At 55.3% G+C, this 24,750-nt stretch overlaps 1 protein-coding gene and 1 long non-coding RNA gene across 5 annotated transcripts in view; one reads left to right on the top strand and one right to left on the bottom strand.

The window, feature by feature from the left end:
- ZBED4 (zinc finger BED-type containing 4) overlaps positions 1-13,657 on the bottom strand; it is a 28,227-nt gene extending 14,570 nt beyond the window's left edge. Inside the window, 1 exon segment of the mRNA XM_047741578.1 lies at positions 13,491-13,657. The gene's annotated coding sequence lies outside the window, so the exon portion shown is untranslated.
- A 347-nt stretch (positions 13,658-14,004) lies between these two features.
- On the top strand, positions 14,005-21,330 carry LOC125107018 (uncharacterized). 4 transcript variants are annotated; one of them, XR_007129441.1, is made up of 3 exons: positions 14,005-16,890; positions 17,261-20,722; positions 21,311-21,330. It is a non-coding gene; the product is annotated as an uncharacterized LOC125107018 (long non-coding RNA). The 4 variants fall into 4 exon arrangements; XR_007129444.1 differs by lacking the exon at positions 21,311-21,330 and having other exon boundaries at positions 14,012-16,890; positions 17,261-19,163; positions 20,618-20,910; XR_007129442.1 differs by lacking the exon at positions 21,311-21,330 and having other exon boundaries at positions 14,025-16,890; positions 17,261-17,525; positions 18,176-20,910.
- The last annotated feature ends 3,420 nt before the right edge of the window (positions 21,331-24,750 follow it).

Below are 24,750 nucleotides of genomic sequence, written 5' to 3'. Positions count from 1 at the left end.
CCGGACACCGCGCGAGGCCGGGCAACAAGCGTCCCTGCGTTTGAAAGGGCCGCGGCCACACAAGCATGTGCTCCACCCACAGTGCTGTCTGATCACGCGTCAGTAACAGAGGGAACTTGAGAAATCCATCAGTATTTGGAAATACAAGTCCATTTCTAAATAATCCATGTCAGGAAGAAATTACAATGGAAAGTAGAAAGTATTTCCATCTGCATGGCGCCTGGGGGGCTCAGTAGTGAGGCGTCCGCCTTCGGCTCCGGTCGTGACCCCGGGGTCCTGGGATGGAGCCCCGCGTCGGGCTCCCTGCTCCACGTCAGCCTGCTTCTCCCCCTGCCTCTACCGCTCCCCCTGTCCGTGCTCTCTCGCTCGCTTGCTCTCGATTGCCAAATAAGTAAAATCTTAAGAAAAAAGTATTTTCATCTAAATCAAAGTAATGTAATGCACCCAAATTTATAAGATGCTGACGTGCTCAGAGAGAAATTTCTAGCTTTCGATACCTGTGTTAGAAAAGCAGAATCTCGGATCACTAATGCAAGCACTTCTGCAAAACATCCCACCCCAAAACCACAGAATACACACTCTCTTCACATGCAGGCAGAGCCCACAAAACAAGTCTCGATAACTTCCAGAAATCTACAATCATACAGAAGAGCTGACACCCTCGGTTGTACACCTGAAAACACGTTACGCTGTATATCACCTAACTGGGACTTAAACAAAACTTTTAAAAAACCTGAAATCATATCATGTGTGCAAAAAAAAAAGTGGGGGGTAATGTAAGCGTTCACCTTTAAAAAGACTGGGAAAAAAGGCAAGAAAATAGGCCACACTAAAGATTAGAGTGGGTATGGATGAAATGAACAACAGAAAAGTGAAACAGAACGTCAACAAAACCACAAGTCAATTCTTTTAAAAGATTGAGAAAACTGACAAATCCTTAGCTAGATTAACCAGGAATATAAGACAAAGTCTGTGAAAATGTGGGACGTCACCACTGATTCCTCCCAGAGTAAGTGGAGTATGAGAGCAGGGTACGGACAACCTCGGACCAACAAGGCTCAGTACAAGGGAGAAATTCCTAGAAAGTAGTAAGTTACCAAGAGTGACTTGAGAAGAATTAGGAAAGAGAATGGACCTAGAACGAGTACAAAAATTGAGTTAGTGATTTAAAGTCTTCCTGCAAGAAGTCGTAGGCCCACACGGCTTCACTGGTGAATTTTTCAAACACTTACAGAAGAATACTACCGATACACCACCAACTCTGTGAAAACAGAAGAGGATGGGATACTTTCCGGCTCGGTCTAAGAGGCCACATCACCTCTGTCCCAAAGCCAGACAAAAACAGCAAGGAAGAACTAGAGATCACTAGGTACACATTGAGGTCCTAACGTTTTCCACAGAAGAGGAAGCACCATGAAGTCGGAAAAAGTTGTTTAAGTCATATCTCTTTATATCTTTAAAAAACCCCAAAACAAGAAATTAGTATTATATAAAACAAATCAGACAGACAGAGGGACGCCTGGGTGGCTCAGTCGGTCACGCATCTGCTTTCGGCTCAGGTCATGATCCCGGAGTCCTGGGATCGAGTCCCACATGGGGCTCTCTGCTCAGCGGGGAGTCTGCTTCTCGCTCTGCCTGCTGTTTTTTTTTCTCTGACAAATAAATAAAATCTTTAAAGGAATAAAAATTTATATTAAAAAAATCCAACAGACAGAATAACAGGCCCCTCAGAAGTCCATGTCCTAACCCTCAAATCTGTGAGTGTGCGGGGTGACATGGCACGGAGGGATTATTAATCAGGCTGCGTGTGGAATTCAGGAAGATTATCCTGGCTTATTTGCGGGGGATCCAGTGTGATCAAAAGGGTCTTCATGGTGGAGAGGCAGAAGAGAGATGGGGACTGACACCTTCAGAAGACGGGCCATGTTGGGGGCCAATCGGTTAAGCATCTAACTTGGGCTCAGGTCATGATCTCAGGGTCCTGGGATTGAGCCTCATGTCGGGCTCCACACTTGAGGGGGTCTGCTTCTCCCTCTGCCCCTTCGCTGCTCATGTGTGTGCACACATTCTCTCATATAAATAACTAAAGCCTTAAAAAAAGGCCCACGCAATGTTGTGTGACTGGCTTTGAAGACTCAGGAAGGGGCCACCGGCGGAGGGAGGCGCGCGTCCTCCAGACAGAAAGGCAGCCTACTGACAACACCCTGATTTCGGCCCAGTGTAACCCATCTCAGACCTGACCTCCAAATTTGTTGTTTTCAGCCATGCAGTTTGTGGTAATTTGTTGAAGCAGCACCAGAAAATGAATACAACAGACGACGGAAAGAATGAAAGCCAAATCTCACAGAAAGATGAAAGAAAAAAATACTGAAGAGCAGAGCGTCTCCGACAGGTACCGAACGCACGCCAGAAAAACACAACCTCAAATTAAACCATATGTGGGGCGCCTGGGGGGACTCAGTGGTTAAGCGTCTGCCTTCGGCTCAGGTCATGATCCCAGGGTCCTGGGATCGAGCCCCGCACCGGGCTCCCTGCTCAGCGGGAAGCCTGCTTCCCCCGCCCCACTCCCCCTGCTTGTGTTCCCTGTCTCGCTGTCTCTGTCTCACTTTCAAATAAATAAATAAAATCTTAGAAAAAAAATTAAACCATACGAAAACTGGAACTTATTTCAAAAGAAGCTAAAGATATTTAAAATAATACAAAAGGACAACCTAAGTCAGGCTAGAAGAATACTGAAATGAGGTTATGGGTCCTAAGAAAGTTTGAGAAATGAAAGTAAAATACCATTTCAAGAAAAGGCTAAACTAGAAGCACCGTAAGAACAAATAAACTCCACAAATGATTCTACTTAAGAAAAGCAGAAGAGGAAAGGAATATTGTTTTAATGAAAAAGAAATGCAGGAATAAAAAAGACCCCAGAGAAGCAAGCTGAAAGGACGGGAAAGCAGATCCAACACACACACAACCAGAGCCCCTGCCCAGCCCGCAGAAACGGAGGGGACACAGGCCAGGGAACAGAATCCCCAAAACTTAAAAACCTTTCCTGAGGTAAAACTCGTGGAGCTCCATATTGGTAGAGAACGCCGTGTGAACGAGACGTCCACACCTAACAACAAAAAAGAATGCCATTCAGGCAGAAAACGGTCACTTATACGGGGAAAAGGTAGAATTAGCCTGATTTGACAGCAAGGCTGGCAGACAAGAAAGAAAGATTTAAGGTATTTGAAGGAAAAGGCTGTGAACTGAAAATTCTGCATATAGTCAAGCGGACTTTCAAGTACAAAGGACACATAAAAACTATCGTCACCATGCAAATATTCGGGTAATATTTCTCCTGAGTCCTTCCTGAGACCCCGAGGAGAGAAGAGACCACAAGCAAAGGTCCAGAGACGCGGGCAGGGACCGGTGCGAGCGCTCTGTGGATTTACTTGCAGCGCTGAGACTGACGAGGGCTCCTGGGAGAGATGCTGGGCTCTGCACCGACTATGGAGGACGGGAGGCAGAGAGCACGTCCCACACAGACAGTGACCATACGGGCACGGTGCTCCTGCTGGTCAGTCTGAGACGGCGACACGTGCGGCGACACGTACAGCAAGTGAGCACTTGGTGACGGTCCAATATTCTCCTCTTCTCCGTCCTGGAGAACCGGGTTCCTGGCGGAGAAGGGAGCTGGTGTGCAAGACAGAAACAAATAAACCTGCTACCGTCTGTGACCAGCTCTGTCCGCCGCACAGACGAGAAACAACGGACCCAAGAGCAGTGCGTGTCCCCAACACACAGACTGCGGATCTGGAACCGCATCTCCCATCGGCACAGACCACGGCCTCCGGACAGAACGGCTCATCCCAGGTCTGCGGCGGGAAGGGTGCAAGGGCCAGCCTGGAGCGTCTGGGCGCACCACGGTGCAAGCAGCCTGTGAGAGCGAGCGAGGATCGCGTCAGACTGTCTGGGAGCTTACAGAGGCTCCCGATGCCCAGACACGAGACCACCTCCGCACGAGCAAGGACCACAAACCACACACACCGCCCGACACGGTTACTGCCAACGACACCCTGCTAACGCGAACATCCCGTCCAGTGCGCTCAGATCCGAGTTCACACCAGCGAAGCAAAACCCTCAGTGGGTCTACTTTTGGAGGATGACAGAAGACAGATTCGTTATTCTGAAAACTGACGGGTGTCCCACATGGACTACAGAACTAGATCACCTAATTGCAACAGGTTCCCCTCACTGGAAGCTCAGCTCATAAACGCGGCACCAGTAACTCAGCCAGAACATCACCCTTCCACGACCTGTTACCAATTAACGCACGTACGTCTACACACCGTTGGCTTGGCCAACGTCAAAAAAGACTGACACCGAGGGCGCCTGGATGTCTCCGTCCGTGAGCTGTCCGACTCTCGATCTCAGCTCAGGTCTTATTTCAGGGTCGTGGGTTCAAGTCCCGTATTGGGCATGGAGCTTACTTTCAAAACAGAGAGAGAGAGACCAGACATTAGGTGGCTCCGCGTGGAGCAGCACAACGTCCCTGTGAGGGAGTCTTGCTAGAGGTCCAAAAGCTGAATCTCATCAGACCTCTATGTCCAGGGCCCGACTTACAGGAAACCAAGGATAGATCAGACTCTGCTGGAGGCCAGCCGCCGGCAACATGCGGACTGGGAGAAAGCCCAGTCCAGCCACGAACACCTCCCCGGGAGCTGGGGCTGGGCGTCCTCTGCAGGGACGCACGAAACTTACCTGCTCCTCCGAGCGCGAGCCAACCTCAGACCGGGAAGGGAGGGGCCGCCCTCACCGGCAGGTCAGCAGCAACTCTGTCAGGAGGACGGAGGGAGGGACACAGGACAGACACAGGGTACAACAGAGGACTCTGGGGCCAGCCAAAATTTCTTTCTCGACCCAAGAGATGGTCACAAAAATGTCCACCTTATAATAGCCCCTCAAGCTGTATACTGACTTCAGCCAGTTTCTGTGTCTGTGCTAGACTTTAAAACCAAAAACATTTCTAAAAAAAAAAACAAAAAACAAAAAACAAAATGATAAGAGACTCTTAATCTGACAAAACAAACTGAGGGGTGCTGTGGGGGGTGGAGGCAGCTGGTGATGGACGTCGGGGAGGGTCCGGGCTCTGGTGAGCGCTGTGAACTGTGGAAGCCCGACGATTCAGACTGTGCCCCTGGGGCAAATAATACATTACATGTTAATAAAAATAATTAATAAAAAAGTGACTAAAATGGAAAAAAAAAACCACGAAAGACAGGAATGCCTGGGTAGCTCAGTCACTTGTGTCTGCCTTCGGCTCAGGTCACAATCCTGTGGTCCTGGGATCGAGTCTCAAGTCGGGCTCCCTGCTCAGAGGGGAGCCTGCTTCTCCCTCTGCCCCTCCCCCTGCACATGCACACTCTCTCTCTCTGTCAAATAAAAAAGTAAAATCTTAAAAAACAAAAACCACCTTATGAAACTACATTGGGGGCATCGAGGCATTGGTTCCAGGGGCCCAGAGGCGGACGCAGACCGGCAAGGCTGGCAGCTGACCGGTGTGCCGTGTTTGCACACACCCCGTTTCTTGTGCTGGAGAAGCGGCACAGCAGCGGGGAAGGGAGCTTCTAAATGAACGGTGCCAGGACAGGTAGATTGCCCTGTGGAAAAAACAACACTTGACCCTGAGTCCACACCATCCCCCAAATCACATGTCACACTAAAGGCAAAACAACGAGGAATATAATAGGGGAAAATATCCTTTTAACCTTGACTTAGAGCAAAACAGAACTGTTGAGGGAAGATGGGCAATCAGGCCACACTAAAATTAAGAAACTTAGAAATGAAGGAAATACGAATTAAAGCCACAACGATGTACAACTTGGGCAATGGCCACACACACACACACACACACACACACACACACACTCCGATAATGCCAAGTGCTGGGGACGCTTGCGACAGACAAGTATGGCCAGCACACCGGAACAGGCTTGCTAGCACCTGGTAAAACTGGTATCGTCCCCACCACTCACGGGGTCACGCAGCAAAGGACAAGTTCAAAGGCATTCACGGCTGTACCCGTACCGGCCCAGAGCTGGATGCCGACGGCTGACACACGCCGCAACAGATCCGTGATGAAGCCACTGCTGTCACACCCAGCAGACATGGGTGAGCAGGAGGCACCAAAAACACAGGCTGCAGGACCCTGGATACGGAGGACAGAGGCACAAGCTGTGAAAATTACTAGCTTTAGGGTTGGGGGCATGGGGGCACAGGGACAACGCTCCATCTCTGGACTGGTCACGGGATTCACTGACACGTGCACTTCTCTGCATGCATGTAACGCTTCACAGAAGAGGTCGGGGCGCCTGGGTGGCTCAGCGGGTCAGGTGGCCCAGGTGGCCCACCCTGGATTCCGGCTCAGGTCATGATCTCAGGGTCGCGGGACCAAGCCCCACGCCAGACTCCACGCTGGGCGGGCCGTCTGCTTGTCCCTCTCCCTCTGCCCCTCACCCCGCTCACGTGCGTACTCTCTCTCTACAACAAACAAATAAATACAATCTTTAAAAAAAAAATAGAGTTAACAGCTGGAAATCATCTAGGCATTCCTCGGCAGCTGCACATAAGTGCCCCCACGAGGCACGTGTCCCACCCCAGCAGGGGGTCGTGCCCCCCACGGCGGCCCGGGAGGCCCTGGGTGTAAGCCGGCACCCACTCACACACGTGTCCGGAAGCGTACATAAAACTCGACCGCAGAAGTCGTGACAGACTCTCACTTTCTAGCCTATTGTGTGTCTCTACCGCTGGACTAATTTTGCTCATATTATTTCATAATTATAAATAGCAGCGAACTGCTAATTTAGGAAAATTACTGTCATTTGACCCAGCAGTTGACTGCTAAAGAAAATCATGTTTTCCTACTATTTTGGCACAAGTCAGAGGGAAAAAGAACCACGTTATCTTTGGTTTTTAAACCACAAAAGGACTGTGCTCCTGTGGCAGTTTTGATAATTTCACATGTGTGTGAAGGAGAACACGTTTTTTGCCACCTACCCCAAAACTCGGGAGGGGACTTATCTGGATGGCACCCAAACTCCAGATTCCGCTGACTCCACTCTCCAGCAAACAGAGTAGGGGAATCAACGACAACGCGTAACACAGAATCCTCCAGAACAAGGGCGTCCCTGCCACGCGCAGCCTGGGTCCCCCAGGACAGCAGGCGGCCCCAGCTCTCCACAGCCCGAGGGCTACCCGGACACCGGGGCGACGAAGGAAGTAACGTCATTCTGACCGTGGGCGCGCCAACCCCAAGTCATGCCGAGAGAGGGGGACGGACAGACAGAAGGCACCCAAGACAAAGTCTCTTGAATTTATTTTAAACACAAAAATACCAAAAAGTAAAAGGCAGCCGATCAGGGTTCCTTCCCCCAGGCTAGAGAAAGTAAAACGGATGGAAACGTCCTGACCTGCACAATCTCCTGTTATTTTCTTATCGGAAGAACGAAAGAAACCACCTCCCACCCCCACCGCCGGCGCGGCTCACCCCGGGTGACTGCTGGTGCTGACCCAGCCTCGCCTTCATGACCTCAAACACTCCGGCTACCGAGCACGGTAAATGATTAGTAAACGATTTAGTAAAGTGTATTTTTCCACTTTTCACCCCCAAATTGATGCATGTTAAAGAAGCACTACCCCAAGAATTAGATCCCGCCGGGTCAGACTGGCGAAGACCCAGAGCTGGGAAACACCCTGCCGGGGACGACACACGTGGCGGGGAGCAGCGGGGCCCCGGAGAAACCTCCCACCGTCACGTCCCCGGCCCCGCAATCCCACCGCTACGACCGGAGCCGCAGGACCGCGCTCGTCCTGTGCGAAACAGCAGGCACCCCACCGCCACCAGAGGCTCCCAGTCGGAGCTGGGAAACCGTGCACACCGTCAGGAGGGGCTGCCGCTGTCACAGGTGTGGGGATCGAGAAGTGACCCACGCACCGTGCAAACGGTACTCGCTACCTTGTATGACAGAGCGGAGAGGAGACCCAGGTTTCTGCCGGAAAACCGGAAACGAAACGCTGCTGTCTACACAGCGACGTGCAATCTCTGATCTCCTCCTTCCTAGGACTTTGACTTCTGGGCCATGGAATGATTTTGAACATAAAAATAAAATTTAAAAACTGCAAATCTAAAACAAAACCCCTAACGGTGTAGCAAACGGGCAACACGACCACAGACAAAACACGCATCGAGAGGCTTGTTCTTAAACACAACACTTACTCCACAAGACGTGTGCTGAAAACAAAAGGATCTTAAAAACGAAAGCACCTTAGGATCACCTGGCGGGCTCCGTCGACGGAGCCTGCAACTCCCGATCTCGGGGTCGTGAGTTCGAGCCCACAGTGGGTGTAGAGACTGCTTAAAAATAAAGTCTTAAAAAGAGACAAACACCAGAATCCCTTCAACTCTGCTAAGGAGTCCCGTGAGTAGTTGTAACACAATACGGCAACGTTACACCCCACTTCATGTGTTCTTGAGCACGAAATACGCAATTATGCCAACGACGTGAAGAATCAGGAGTTTCAGAATAAAGAGAACTTTTAAAAACCAAAGAAATTCAGTAAAACCATGTAATTTCAAACTCGTGCTGAAAATATCATACGCACTCGCCATGTTTTAAAACAACGTTTCCTAGCTCTGTCCCTCGGCTGGGCACCCACAGCTGCCATAGTAAGCAGCAGAGCCCACGGCGACACTTCTCTGCAGGGCACCCACCGGGCACGGCAGCAGCCCACAGCCGGCAGGTCGGGGAGGGAGGGCAAGGGGCCAGAGAAACCGCCGCCGCGGGAGGACAGGAGCCCCGCAGCAGGACGGCAGCTCCCAGCTGCAACCGTGTGAACACCCCAACACACACACAAGACCTGAACAGACCCTAACACAAGGAATGAATAAAAATCCATTACTCCCCCCTGACATTCAAGGAAGAAAAAGGAAACCAGAAGCATCGACCTCCGTGAAGCTACATGCCAAGCACCACTGCCCCCACGAGTGGGGACAAAGGGGGAGGGTTCAGCGTCTGTCCTCTCATCTCGGGACGCCCAGGTGAGGGGACACAGATAAAATAAAGAACAGGGGGAAGGCGGCATCAGGGCCGGCAGGACAGCCCCCAGAATGGTGTGGCAGGAGGTAGCGAGCGTCGCCTTCGTGCAAACGTGTCGCCTGACTCCAGCCGAACCTCTCAGCACCAGGCCGCAGCACACGGGGAGCGGGGAACAGAGGGACAAGCCAAACCACACAGGGCGGAACAAATCCGGACACCAGGCACTCGTGAGACCACCGGCCTAGTCTCTTCAAAAGTCCACGTCACGGAACCAGTTTTCCCCGAAGAAAAGAAACTAAAGACACATAATGGCCCATAATGACCTGGACTCGATTCTGGTTCGGAAAAATCACTACCACAGACCACTGGGGACATGTTGGGGGGGCTTGTGCGCAGGGACCGGCCTGGGCCCTGTCCTAGATCCGGTCAGTGGTGGCGTGCGGTGCTCAGAAGAGTCCCGTCCTGCCTCTTCTTTGGAGAAAAGGGCATCCCCGGGGTGACGTGCTGGGATGGCTGCAATTCCCTCCGGAAAAGTTTGGCGAGCACCAGACCGGCCGGGGCAGCAGCACCGCGACATTCTCACGAGCGCTCTCGGTAAGCTGGAAACGTCAAAACCCAACCGGGAAGCACAGCGGCGTCCAACTCAGGGTTCGCTCGCTCTCGATGAGCCACGGCGACCCTCCTGCCCGGTTCAGGCTTGGCGACGAGTCTTCCCACCGAGGTTGTCGGTTCAGATCCGGTCTACGGCTGACAGCGCCCTTCACGTTCTCTGACAACGTCTAACCATAACGAACGCATTCCGCGGGGCTGCCTCAGACCGCTGTGTTCACACGAAGGAAAACTGTAGTCCGGTGCCAGCGACGCAGAGACGGGGGACAGAACAAAGAGCGAGGGACAGCTGCAAAGGGTTAAACTTCAGAAACCCAGAACCAGATCCCTTTCCACGAGATGTGGTCAGAAATCGTGATAAGGCTACCTTGGAAACAAAGCACATTCCAAAGCAAGCAAACAAAACTGTGGTAAGGTCGGCGGGTCCCTGCTCTGTCCCTAAAATGTTCTGGGTCACAGACCACGGCTCTTTGGGTGGTTCTGCGGGTCCCCTCTGCCCAACACCAGCTCCCCTGCTGCTTACCTTTTCCCACGGGGACCAGGGCAGTCCCACGAGGGGTAGGTGTGAAACTGCTGCCCTGACTGGAAGCTACCGAGTTTTCCAAGCGTCCTTTTGCTTACGGGATGTGGAGCGCAGCCTCCGCCAGCGTAACCGGAGCCGTCCCGGAAGGGCTCGCGCTCCCGACGCCGCTCTCTGGGGAGGCCGTCCACTGAGATCAGTCAGCAGCAGTCTTGGAGGAAAAGTCGCCCCTCATGGTTCCCATCCATGGGGGCGCTGAGCCGGACAGAGCAGGTGCAGGGCCTGGTGTGCACCGCCTGCACTGCCAAGGGGCCAGGTCCCCCGTCCACGGCAGGGAGCCATCACCGAGAGCCGCCGCGGGGCCAGCGGGGGCCAGCCTGCCACACCCCAACCCCAGGCCACCATCAGCAGCAGGTGCTGGGGAAGGGCTGGGGCGCGGCTGCCGAGGGGCCTACACGGAGCAGGTGCCGGTCAGGAGCACAGGCCGCAGTGGCCCCGGAGGCACCCAAGGGACTCGGGCTCCAGTAGGGAGCCAGCCTTTCCCCAACACTGAGGCATCTTCCCTGGGGCCTCCATTCAGGGCCCAGATTCTCCAGGCTGGGACCCCCCCCCAGCAGAGGACTTCCCGCAACACGGTCTCAGACGGAACCGCCCATACTTTTCCGGGCATGCCGGCTGGGCCTTCTCTCCGGGCCACGTCTGTCCCCCGCGTCACCGCTCAGGTTCGCCTTCTCTTCACACCCGCCACTGCCTGCGGCCCCGCACAGACTGGAGCCGGGTGCAGAGCGGGGCGAGCCCTCCCCGGGTCAAGCACTCTGCGCCTCAGGACTCTGCCCCAGACCCTGAGCGCGACAGAGGGAGGCTTCGGTCTCCTCCCAGCAGCGCCTTCCCGAGCTCGGACCACCAGAAGCACGTCCCCAAGGGATTCACCAGGGAGGGATCCGAGCCACATCCGGACGCAGACAGGCCCCGCGCTGGAACGTTGGGTGAGGGAAGGCGGGAGAGACACGGGTGTGAGGAGGGGGAGCCCTGGGAGGGGCGTGGATCAGAGACCCGTGGAGCGCCCGCGCCGCACAGGCTGCAGGACGGCCGGAGGCACCCGCGGCTCCACGCAGCCCAACTCCTCGGGGCCCAGCGCGCCGACGAGAACAGCCGCCTACGGGCCAGGCCGCGAGCCCGGGCGCTTCCGTTGCGCCTGGGAAACCCGGCGACCTGGAGCAGAGCGAAGCCGCAGGCGGACGCCGCTTGGTGCAGGAGGCTCGGGAGCACGCATCAAGCCGGAGCGGCGGAGCCGCCGAGACTCGGCGCCGCGCCCCGCCTGCTGTCCCTCACGAGGCGGCCGCCGCCGAAGAAGGCCATCGGACCAGGGCCCACGAGCCAAAGCAGCCGCGGCCCCGCAAGGAAAGGCCGCGAATGCAGCGTGAAGACGAGGAGCGCACGGACGGCGACCCCCGCTCCGCCGGCGGCACCAGCCCCCCCTCTGCGCTCTGCGATCTCCACGGGGACACAGCCTGACGCGCGCACACTCCTCTGGCGCGCGCCGGCTCCACGCGTGGACGCAGAATCCAGCCGACTGTCCTCGAAGCGCCACGGCGGCTGTGCTCCCGGCTGAGGACGCTCCCTCCGCAGCGCGGGTCCCTCACGAGCCCCTGGCACGCACGCGGGGACACCAAGCGCAGCGGAGTCTTCACGTCGGAAACACCAGGCCCATGCGGGACACGCAGCCGCGCAGGCCGCCAGGCAGGCGCACGGAGCCGGGCTCTCACCCAGCGCAGCGCCCAAACGCCGTCCGCGGAGCCTCTGCGCTCCCAGAACGCGCCGCACCCCGTGAAGCGCGGCGGGAGACAGGGCCGGCGGGGGCGGCCCGGAGCGTGTGTCCCCGCACCCACGTCCCCCGGGACCCCCGGAGTCGAGCGCAGCTCCCGGGAACACTTTCCTCTCCAGACCCGGCCTCGCTTCGGCGCCCACCGGAGCGCGGCTTCTTCGCACACTTCCCAGACTCCGACAGGGTCCTCCCGGCCCCGAACTTCACCACGACGGCGCCAACGTTATTCGCGTGTGGAACGGCACGAGCTGCTCTGCCGGGACGCTCCCGCTTCACCAAGTCTGAGCTGGGTTTTTTAAAGACTTCACTGGTCTATCCGGGAGCGAGCGGGCCGGAGCGGCGGCGGCGGCGGCAGCGGGAGAAGCCGGCCCCCCGCGGAGCAAGGCCCGGCGACGCGCGGCGGATCTCAGGAGTCGGCTCAGGTCGGCAGACGCTGACCCCTCGGGGCCGCGCGCGCCCTGAAGCGGCTTCGCAGAAGCGGTGCGCGGGATCTCGTTATAGCGAACTCCGGAACAACTTCCCGTTTTCTCGGCGGAGACGTGCGGCCAGAGGGGCCCCGGGGCCGGCCCGGCAGACTCGCGCGCAGAGCGGGGGCGCGCGCGGGGGGTCACCCTACGCCGGGAACGCGCAGGGGCCGCAGGGGCCCGGCGCCCTCCAGCAATGGGGGGGGGGGGCGGTGGCGCTCACGGAAAAGAGCTTAACGAGACCCACGGACGACCGAGTCCGAGCCCGGAGGGACAACGGCGACGGGAAAGCGCAACCTCGATTCGCGTCTCACCCAAGAAGTCCGGGCCCGGCCCAGAGCCGCGGCGGCCGCGCTTCCCGGACACGCGCTTCCCGGGACCCCGACCCGCCGCGGCGGCTCTTCCTGGAAACGCGCGGGCGAACGCGCGCGCCTCGGCTCTCGGGCGCCTCGCGGGGGCGGACGAAGCGCGTGGGGCAGACCGCGGAGCCCACGCCGGTCCCGCCCGGTCCCCGGCACAGCCCCCGGCCCCCGCCCGGCCCCGGCCGCACAACTTTCGGGCGCTCGCGGCGTTTCGTCAACAGAGCGCCGCCGTCCGGAAAACGCGTCTCGGGCGCGACCCGCCTGGCCCCGCGCGCGCCAGCTGTCAGCCGGGGGGCCCGGGGGCGGGAACGCGGGCCGGGGGTCCCAGGGGTGCGGGCCGGCCCCGGCGAGGCAGGCCCCGCGGCCGAGGCGGGCGGCCCGGGCGGAGTCCAGGCCCCACGGGAGGCCGCGCCCGCGCCCCCGAAGCCGCCCCCGGCCCGGCGCGCACCGCGTCTCGGAGAGCCCGGCCACCGCACCCCACCCCACCCTCCCGGCCCCGCGGTCCGACCCCGCCTCGCCCCGCCCCTCGCCCTCCCCCCCACCTCCAGCCCCGACCCCCGACGGCGCGCCAGGACGGCCGGGCCCGGGGCGCGAGCTCCGGCGAGGCACAGCCCGCCCCGCCGCCCGCCGCACACTCACCGCGGGCGCGGGGTTCGGGGCGGCGCGGCTCCCGCCCGCCTGCGGACGACGGCCGGCGCGGGCGGGCGCTCCCATTCATTAGCCGCGGCTTTGTCTGCCCCCGCCGGCCCCTCCCGCCGCCGCTGCCGCCCGCCGCCCGCGACGCCGCCGGACGCTGCGCCCCTCCCAGGGCCCCGCGCGGCGCGGGGCGGGGCAGGGGGCGTGGCCGGCAGGGCGGGCGGCACCAGGGACCCAGGCCCGGCGGACGGGGCGAGCCCCGGCCGACCGCGCAGGCGCGATCTCCGTCCCTGGGCTGGGCCGGACCGACGACGCAGGCGCGGTGCCGCCTGCGGGCCGGGCCGACTGCGCAGGCGCAATCCCCGCGCGTGGGCCCCGCCCCCGGGCTCGTGCGGACCAGCCTGTGAAGCGCAGACTCCGCACGCCTGCCTTTGGCTAGGGCCTGGGCCGAGCGGCCGCGCAGGCGCAATCTGCAAGTGCCGGCCTGGTCCGGGGCCCAGGGGGGCCCGACCGCGCTGGCGCAGTCCAGGCGCGCCGGCTCCGCCCCACCGCCGGGGTCCGCGGGCCGGTGGGCGGCCGCGACGTCTGCAGGCGGCGGCTGGGCGCGCGGTAGCAGCGCGGTCCCGGCTTCGGCGGCGTCCGGCTCGCTCTTGCCCGGCGCCCAGCCCGCCCGGCCGCGGGGCCCCGGAGCCACAGGGCGGAGAACGCACCTGGTGCGGGCGCGGGCCGAGGTGCGGGCGGGGCCCACGGCGGGGGACGCCCGGAGCGCGCTTACCCGGAGGCCGCGCGAGTGTCCTCCTCCGTGCCCCGGCGCTGCGAGGGCCGCGGGGGCGCGCTGGCCGCGGTGCTCCGTGCTGGTGCGTCTAAGCCCTTCAGTCTAGGACGATAAGGCGCTTCGCGGCGGCCGCGCTCGGGGGCCGCGCGGCCTAGAGCTTAAGCCTGTGGGGCCGGGCGGGGAGACCCTGCGGCGGTGACCGCGGCCGGAGGCCTCGGGGCTGGGCTGGGGGCGTGCGGCGGGCAGGTGCAGCACGCGCGGGGCCGCGGGCCTCTTGGTCTCTGCAGGCATCTGGGCGCTTAGTGCGAGTTTCCTGGTGACCAGCTCGGGCGGCGACCGCCCCGACCGTGCGGACTGACCGGAGACGCGGCCTGTCCCCGTTGCCGACGACCGCTCCTGTGTCGCAGAGGGAGATCGGTGCTCCTTGCCCGGCCAGCCGGTCCGGGCCCCTCCTGCCCGCGCGCTCCCCGGCTCCTCCCACCCCTGCACCTCACCCCTGCACGGGCCCGAGGCCCTGTCCACCCCGCGGCCCGCCGCCGTGGCCCCTCGCTCTGCTCCAGCCTGGGGGGCGCGACTTCCGCGGGCCTCAGGGGTGACGTCCGGCGCAGTGTCGACCGCGGTGGCAGTCGGTGTGCGCGTCTGTGTGTGGTTTGCGCTCGCCCGCGGCTCCCGCCTCTCAGCGGTGGCGGGGGGGGGGGGGGGGGGGGGGGGAGGACTGGTGTGCAGCTCAGGGGACAGCATGGACGCGGTGGCCGCCGGCCAGGGCCAACCCGCCACCTGTTTGTGGCTATTCGTTCGTTTTTTTCGTTTCGTTTAATTGCCCTAAGACTATTGTCTCCTTCCTGGCTAGGGAAAAAACCGAAATAATAATATCTCCCGACGTGCGGAAACTACCTGACATTGGAATGTCAGTGTCCTTGCGGAATTTACTGGGCCGCGGCCGTGCCAGCTCACTGCCCTACCGCCTCCAGCGGCTCATGAGCCCAGTGGGGGAGAACTTGCTTCCCGACCCTTCGCAAAAAACCTGTGGTCTCCTGCTCTAGATGGCAACAGCCTCCTTCCTGGTCCCTGCTATATGCTGTGGTCGCCTGCCCACTGACACCTTCGGCGGCTCCCTGTGTCCCTCAAAGCCAGAGTTCTCACAGCTGTGATGACCAGGTCCACACTGCCTTTCCTCGTGGACTTGGGTCCAGCTCTGGGTCCCACCTCAGGGCAGTGGTCCTGGTTGTTCCTTCCACCTGGAATGCTCTTCCTCAGTCCTCAGCCTGTCTCACCCATGTAGATCTTGGCCCAGATGTCACTATACTGACCATTCTCTATAAGGCAGTGCCCCTCCCCTCACCCCGCTTCCCAGCCTCGCTGTTCTCAGACATTTACGGGGGCCAGCCTCGCTAACACTCCAGGAGAGCAGGGCCTTCCCTGGTATGTCCGCTGATATACGCACACCCAGCATGAGAAGACAAGCGCGTCCAGAGGCGGCAGGATAGGCAGACTGTGTCAGCAGGACGGCTGGGCACCGGGCTAGGGGTGGGCAGGAAAGGTTCCCCTAGTGGAATGGCAGCAACACTTCCCAGGTCCACCCTGGCTCCCGCACTTTCCACATCCTGCAGGTCAGCCAGGTGTGGCTGCTCTGACCCCTCGTAGGAAGGATTTTGTTGGGTACGTAGGGTGGCCGTCCACCCAGTGCTTAAAAGGAACACTGGGAGCGGGGAGGGCAGTGCTGCTGGTCATGCAGCCAGCCCCCAACAAACTGGGACTCAGCGAGTCACGATGCGTGGCAGCCCTTTCCAGAGCTCTGCCCCTTCATTCGACAAATCTTTGATGAGCATTTTCCGGCCTTCTGTGACACTGTGGCAGGATCACAAGGTGATGGGGTGGTGAGAGGTGGACACCAAGCTTGGCCTGGTGGGAGGCTGCAGCTACTAGCACAGCTGGGCACTGACGCCCGCTGAATCCTGACTGGGACTCCTCACCTGTGTGCCCACAATCCCACTGCCTGCACTGTGATTCCCCCACCTGGGTATCCAGAATCCCCTCCACCTGGGCACCCCCCGAATGTGACCCCCCACCTGTGTATCCAGAATCCACACCCTCCCGGGCACCCCCACTCATGGTGACCCCCCACCTGGGCATCCAGAATCCCCTTCACCAGGGCACCGCCCTCCATGCTGTGATCCCTGACTTTGGTATCCAGAGTCCCCACCCCCCGGGGCACTGTGATCCCCCACCTGGATATCCCCCATCCACGTATCCCCATCGCTGCTCTCCCAGGACCTCTGAAGCCTCGTTGGGTGGGTCCCAGGACCTGCAGGAGTAAGTGCCCTGCAGCGTTCCACTTTTGCATTGTCTGTTTGTGTGGTTAGAGGCCAGAGAACACCAGGTCCCCAATGTGGACACGTGGAGGTGTCCCCACAGTTTTTCTCTGGGGCATTCATGGTCTGGAGTAACCTTCTTCTTTGGCCTAGATGAGCTATAAGGGTCTGCACTTCACAGCTTCTGGAAAGCCCGCCACACAGCCCTGGAACCCCAGAGCTGTGCCAGATGGTCACTTGTCTTGGTTCCGGAGGGGATGCTGGTGTCAGGACACTGTCAGCCATCCTGCGGAGTGATGCGGCCAGGAACAGGCAGGTGTGGAGGAGCCTGGCACCTACCGCCCAGCCCTGCCGCTGAGATCTCGGGGCTTCCCTTTCGGCACCTGGGAAGTGGGGACGGTGAGAGCATCCTTCAGAGCCCGCACACCTCCGGCCCACTCCTCTGCTGCAGTGGGGATGGAGCCTGTCTAGGTGGAGGCCCCAAGAGTGGAGACACCCCGCAGGCAAAAAAGTGAGGACAGAGATGTGGCTGGGAACACCTCCTGGGGTGCTTCCTTGGGGTTTGGCCCTTCCTGGGGTGTAGAAGTGGGGTGAAGGAGAGCTGGGGATGACAGTGTCAAGACCACTCAGGTTATGGGGGGCACTGAGTGGATGGCCCGTGTGGAGAACCACAGCCTTTCCCGCAGATACCTCCAGGGCCCAAGGAAGGAAATGCAAGGGTCATGAGCAGTGGAGGCGACAGGAGCTACCAGTGAGACACTAGCAAGCAGTGATGAGCTCCACAGAGATGGAACAGCCTTGGGGGACACTGACAGCAGGGCCTGCCAGGAGGAGCCTCAGCACATTGGGGGGACAAGGGGCCTTGTGACCGGGATGGGGTCGTTGGGAAGGAGCACACAGAAATCATCAAGCACCAAGGCCCTGGGGCAGGCATCAACGACTGTATGGATGGTAAGCCGAGCAGGGAGGAGGCGGGGTAGGAAGGGGCTTGAGGGTGTTAGGGTTGGAGTGGGCAAGGGTCCAGGGAGGAAGAGGGATGGGGACTTAATGATCCCGGGGGTAGCGGCTGTGTCTGCTGCTGGACGGAGACGTCGAAACCTGGTTAAGTGCACTTGGTGAGAATGGGAGGGCAGTGCCCTGGGGGTTGGTGCCCAAGTGGGGCATGGGGTTCAGGCGGATGCATACGCTGGCCCTGGCCCTGGCCTTCCAGCACAGAAGACGCCAGACTGTGGCGGCCGGTTCTGTGTTATTTTCCAAGGTGGAAATGGCTCTGGAGTTTGTCGTAACTAGGTTTGGTGGATTCAGCAAGTAGAAGTACAAATACTGCACAGGACATCGTCATACTAAGACATTAATTATCTGAGTTTTTAATTTCACTGGGTATACTGTAGTTTATCTAGCAACTGTAATCATACCAGGAACACTGTTCGCCATAAACAATCCGGCCAACACCAAAATAAAGAGAAAATGACGGCTACCTACAACCCCATCCCAAAAGGATAACTTGGAAAACAAATCAGATGTGTATCTTGGTTTTACGTACAAGCTTGCAGATTAAAAATCAGAAAAGACTCTACTGTGTGTACTCTTTTCTAATCTAGCGTTTTCACTTAACCGAGTCCCCACCTACCTGTATCCATGCCACGGACTACGGCAGCACAGGTCATTGCTAACGGCTGCTCGGTACCACACCGAGTGGGTGAGCACGCAGCCCTGTGGAGGCTCCCAGCCGTGCCCAGCTCCCCTTGGGGAGCCCACCTGCTCTGACGCCCTGGCAGTTCCCTTGGGTTATTTCTTCAGAATACATTCTTAGCAGTGGAGTTTTCTCAGCTGAAAATTTTACAGAGGTGATTGTGGACACATATGCGATTCCAAGAAATAATGCAGAAGGGTCCCTCGTACATGGTAGTTTTACCCAAAGGTAACATGATGGCAGCAGGGGCGCCTGGGTGACTGGGTTGAGCGTTGGACTCTCGGTTTTTTTTGGATCAGGTCATGATCTCAGGGCTGTGCATGGGATCGAGCCTTGCATCAGGCTCTGTGCTCAGCCTGGACTCTGCTCGAGATTCTCTCCCTCTCCCTTCTCCAGTAACTAAATAAAATCTTTAGAAGTAACTGAATAAAATGACAGTAGGAGAATCACAGCCGGGCATTGATACCGGTAAAGTTCACCGATGTCCCTTTTTCCCCAGTTTTACATGTACTTGTGTATGTATTAGTTCCATACATTCTTAAAATGTTTCTTTTTCCTTTAAGTGGGCTCCACATCCAGCGCAGAGCCCAATGCAGGAGTTGAACTCAGACCCTGAGGTCGAGACCTGAGCTGAGATCGATTCAGATGCTTAACCGACTGAGCTCCCCAGGCGCCCCTGATTCTCTACCTTCTGAGCACCCAAGCTGGTTCATGGATCCACATGGGGAGTTCCAACAAGGGTTGTTTCTGGTCCCCTTTGAGAGCCACGCCCACCCCCCCTGCCCTGTGCTGGCAGCAACTACTCATCTGCCCTCATTCCTAAAACTATGTCGTCTCAGTATTGCACAAAGGGAGTCAGGCGGCGAGTAACCCGCTTAGATCGGCTGTTCTCCTCGGTAAGTAGCTCACTAGAGACCCTCTCCAAGTTGTTGGATGTCAATGGTTTGTCCCCCAGCCCTGCCGAGTGGTGGTCCTTGGTTGGGGGCACACCGGGCTTCCCTTCTCACCTGCCGGAGGACGTTGGGGTCGATTCTGGATTTGGTCCGTTACTCGGAGAGATGGGATGAATATTTGTGGGCAGCTTTTGGTGTGAGCAGAAATCGTTTCTCTGGGAGAATCGCCCAGGAGCCCAACTAGGTCATGTGCTGGCTGCAGGTTTTGTTTTCAGAGCAGCCCCAAGCTGTTTTCCAGAGTGGCTGCTCCGGGCTGCACCCCACCAAGGGTGCGAGTGTCCAGTGTCTCCGCCTCCTCGCCAGCATTCACGGCGCTCACTGCCTTTCATCTCTGTCACCTAGCTTGCATGTCCCTACTGCCCGATGACGCTGGGCCTCTGTGCCTACGCTCTTGCTTGCGACGTCTCTATCTGTTGGCGAGTTTTTACGTGGATGGCTTGGTTTTTACTCTTGTGTTTTCAGAATCTATGTGTTCCATCTCTCAGTCCCCCGTCACACGCGTGGTTTACAAACCCTGCCTCCCGGTCTGCGGCTTGTCTCCATCCTTTCCACAGGCTCATTCCCAGCAGAGGTTTCTGATGCTCCTGAGGTCTAGTTTAGCAATATTTTCTTTTGTGGTTGTGTCTTTGGTGTCGAGAACTTGTTGCCTAGCCTAGATCCCGAAGATTTTCTCCTGTTTTCCTCCAAAAGCATCATAGTTTTAAGTTCATGATTCATTTCAAGTTAAGTTTTATATACGGTCTGAAAGCCTTGGGGTGAGCTTCTTCTCCCCCTCCCCCTCTTCCCTCCCCTTCCCCTCTTCCCTTCCTCTATCACTCCCCCTCCCCTCACCTCCTCTTCCTTCTTCCCATCTTTCTTGCCTTCCGCTGTCTAATTGCTCCAGCGACGCTTGTTGGAAAGGCCAGCCTTCCTCCATCGCAACGCTTCTGCGTGTGTCTAACATCAGTTGGACATGTCTGTGTGGGTCTGTTTCCAAGTCTCTGTTTCTTCCATTGATCTGTGCTTCTCTCCTTCTGCCAATACCACACACGCTTGACTACCACAGCTATCTGTTCTTGAAATCAGGTAGACTGGTTCTGGCCGCTTGCTTCTCCTTTGCAAAATTGTTATAGCTTGAATCGTTCCTTTGCTGCATAGTTTAGAATAATCTTGTCTGTATCTAAGAAAAATCTTGCTGGAATACTGATAGGAATTGTGGTAAACCTGTATATGGATTTGGAGAGACCTGGCATTTTTACTATTTTGAGTTTTTCTAGTCTATCTCTGCACTCATTTAGATCTTTTCTTTCTTTCATCAGCATTTTATCATTTTCAGCATACAAGTTCTATACATTTTTTTGGTAACTCTATTTCATTGGAGTTTTAACCATTGTAAATGGTTGTGTGCTTAATTTCAGTGTCCTTGTGTTGATTGCTAATAGTTGTGGTAGAAGCAACAAGAGCTGACGTTGCAGATGAAATCAGAAGGCAGTCTGCTGGAACATTCCCTCTCGCCTCGGGAGGTCGCCTTTTGTGCTCTTCAGGCCTTCGACTGATTGGACGAGGCCCACCAACATTATAGTGGGCAAACTTCACTCATAGTCCACCAATTTAAATGTAACTGTTGGGGCACCTGGGTGGCTCAGTGCGTTAAAGCCTCTGCCTTTAGCTCGGGTCATGATTCCAGGGTCCTGGGATCGAGCCCCGCATCGGGCTCTCTGCTTCCCCCTCTCTCTCTGCCTGCCTCTCTGCCTGCTTGTGATCTCTGTCAAATAAATAAATAAAATCTTCAAAAAAAATAAATGTAAGTGTCATCCAAAAACACCCTCACAGAAACAACCAGAATGATGTTTGACTAAATATCTGGGCACCTTAGCCCAGCCAAGTTGACACATAAAAGTAACCATCCCAGTGCTCTTACTACCCTTTTGATGCCTCCTGTTTCATTCTTGATATTAGTAATTATCTTCTCTCTTTTCCTTCTTTGTCAGTCTTGTCTGAGGTCTGCCAACTTTATTGACCTTTTCAAAGAACGAGCTTTTTCTTTCCTTGATTTCCTATTTGCAATTTCGTTGCTTTCTTTATACACGTTTTATTTATTTATTTGACAGAGAGAGACAGCATGTGCATGTGCAGGGGGAGAGTAGAGGCAGAGGGAGAAGCAGGCTCCCTGCTGAGGCTCCATCCCAGGACCCTGGGACCACAACCTGAGTTGAAGGCAGATGCTCAACCAACTGAGCCACACAGGTGCCCCCCTTTCTTAAAGATTTTATTCATCTACTTGAGAGGGAGAGAGAGTGCATGAGCAGGGGGGAGGGGAAATTTCATTGATTTCTACTCTCATTTATATTATTTTCTTCTTGCTCTGGACTTATTTTACTCTTTTTTTTTTTTTTTTTGTAGGTACTTAAGGTGGACGCTTGGAGTATTGGTTTGAGAATTTTCCTCTTTTCTCAGATATGGATTTACTACTGTAGTTACTCCTCCTAACAGTGCTTTGGTTAGGTTCAGAAATTTTGATATGTTGTATTTTCATTTTTTTAAGTTCAATATTTTTATTTTTTTAAAGATTTTATTTATTTATTTGACAAAGAGAAAGATCACAAGCAGGCAGAGAGGCAGGCAGAGAGAGAGGGGGGAGGCAGGCTCCCCGCTGAGCAGAGAGCCCGATGCGGGGCTCGATCCCAGGACCCTGGGACCATGACTTGAGCCGAAGGCAGAGGCTTTAACCCACTGAGCCACCCAGGCGCCCCCAGTTCAATTTTTTAAAAAGAACTTATTTATTTTAGAAAGAGAAAGAGAGAGAGAAGGAAAGAGTGCGGGGAGGGTCAGAGGGAGAGAGAGAACCTCGAGGCTCCGTGGAGCCTGCCACAGGGCTTGATCCCGGGACCCAGAGGTCATGACTGGAGCCAAAATCAAGATGTGAATGCTCAGCTGACTGAGCCACCAACACCCCTCAATGCAACATTTTTGAATTCCCTGAAGCTTTCCTCTTTTACACACTGATTATTTAGAAGTTTGTTGTTAAGTTTCCAAGTATTTGGAAATTTTCCCGTGGTCTTTCTGCTGTTGACTTCTCGTTAGATTCTGCTATAATTCGAGAACATAGTCTGTATGATTTATATTCTTTTAAATTTGTTGAGGTTTGTGTTTGACCAGGATGTGGTCGGCCTCAGTTGAAATTGCACGACTGCCTGAAAAGGATGTGTATTCTGTTTTGTTGTGGCGTGATCTACAAACATTGTTTAGATTGCATTGGCCTCTGGTGGCCCAGAGTTCCAGGTCTTTGCTGACTCTCTGTCTCCTAGTTCTATCAGTAGCTGGGAGTGGGGTGTGCAAGTCCCTGATTATAATTCCATTTTTTGTAATTTCAGACGTGTATTTCTCCTTTTAACTCTGTACTCTTGTTTTATGTATTTTTAAACTCTGTTGTTGGACGCGTACACATTCAAGATCACTGTGTCTCCGGATGGTTTGATCCCTTTATCTTACATAATGATCCTTTTTGTTCCCAGTAATTTTCTTTGCTCTCAAGTCCAGTTTATCTGATTTTACTATACAGTATAATAAATAACGTAGCATACTTTATATAGTAATACATAATAAATAATATACCATGGCTTCTCTTACATTTTTACTAATATTTTCATTATATATATTTTTTCATTCTTTTATTTTTAACCTACCTCCATTAGTATGTTTGCCGTGAGTTTCCTGTAGACAGCACATAGTTGGGTTGTATTTTTTTTTTTTTTCAGGTCGTCTCCATGACCAGCACAGGGCTTGAACTCATGACCCTGAGACTGCGAGTTGCACACACTACTGACAGAGCTGGCCAGGCATCCCAGCTGAGCTATATTTTCTTTTAATCCGTTCTGACAATCTGTGTGTTTTAATTACTGTGTTTAGACCTCTTATATGATTTTTGGGGGATATATCAGGGCTTAAGTCTGCTATCTTTTCATCTGTGTTCTGTTTATTCCCTCTCTTTCTTATTCATCTCTCTCCCTTTTCTCATCTTCCTGTGGGATACCTAAACATTGTTAAAAATCCTGCTTCATTTTTTTTATGTGTTTTTGGGCACAACATATCGTGTAGCTTTCTTAGGGCTCTCTTAGGGTCACAGTCCCCACCCAGGTCGTCATCGGCCTCAGGCTCCATCTTCGCACTCGGAAAGAGGCATGGCAACCACCCTTCCACTCAGCTCCCCTCACCATCCCCACTTAAAAATACATAGAATTGCTTATGTTATTTCCCCTGTGTATTTCGTGCCCCATCAGATCATCACAAGTTTTGCCCCAGCCATGCATCAGTTAAGAAACCCACGAGAAGGGCGAGCCACCACGCTACCCTCGATTTGGCCCACTCCTTTGTTTTTCTTTCCTTCCTGAAGTTCTAAGGCTTCTTTTATTTCTTTTCTCTTTGGAGAATTTCTTTAGGTGTTCTTGAAGCCTAGTTCTGTGAGTGTCCAAGTGTTGGTTTTGTCTGAGAATGTTCTTATTTCCCTTTCATTCCCAAAGCACGTTTTCACCTGACTCAGAATTCACGGTCGACAGCTTTTTCCTCTCAGCACTTGAGAAATGTACCACTTCCTCCCGCCTCTGCGTTTCTGAGAAAAACCCACCGCTATGCCCATTGTTCTACTCTTACAGGCAAAGTGCTGTTTCTCTCCGCTTTCAAGATTTCTTCATTGTCATTAGTTTTCAGAAGATTAATTATTGCGTGTGGCAAATTTCTTCAATTTATCTTATTTGGGATTTGCCCGGCTTCTGGAATGTCTCGGTCTTTTGCCAAATTTGGGAAGTTCCTGCTATTTGTTCTTCAGATATTTTTTCAGCTTCACACCCTTTCTTCTCTTTCTAGAGTCTAATGATACAAAGGTTAGACCTATCTTTTACATACAGTCCCATGGGTTCCTGAAGTTTTGTTATTTTTCCTCCCGTGTCTTTTCTCCCTGCGGCTCAGATTAGGTAATTCTGTTGTTCTGTCTTCTGGTTCATGAATTCTTTCTTCTGTCATATTCATTGTGGTGTTGAGACTCTGTACAGTGAGTATATACAGTGGTATATTTTTTAGTTCTGTAACTTCTGTTTGTCTGTTGTTTGTTTCTAAGAGTTTCTGGTTTCTCATTTGTTTTAAGGTAATTTATAATTATGTGCCAAAGCATTTTTGAGATGGCCGGTTTACAGTTCCCATCAGGCAATTCCAACATCCGATTCATCTCAGCGGTGGCATCTGTGGATTATTTCTTCTTAGGTCCAGTATGACTCTCCTGATGCTTGGTGCGACGAGTGAGTTTTAAGAGTGTAACCTGAGCAGCGTGGACATGTTAGGAGACTCCAAATCCGATCTAACCCTTCCGCTTTCGCAGGCAGTCCTCCTTAGGAGTGACCCATCTTGGCCTACTTTTGTGGGTTGTGGTTCCAATGATAATTTCACTTTTTAGAGCCCCTGAATTCCTACTCTGGTCTGTTTTGTTCACCTGTTGCCACAGAAGCTCCCACTTATTTCTGGGACAGAGGCAATTCCCTTGCTGCCCAGAGCTGGTGGG

Source organism: Lutra lutra, chromosome 8, assembly GCF_902655055.1.
Source record: "Lutra lutra chromosome 8, mLutLut1.2, whole genome shotgun sequence".
NCBI lineage: Eukaryota > Metazoa > Chordata > Mammalia > Carnivora > Mustelidae > Lutra > Lutra lutra.
This window is presented reverse-complemented; position numbering and strand designations above follow the sequence as displayed.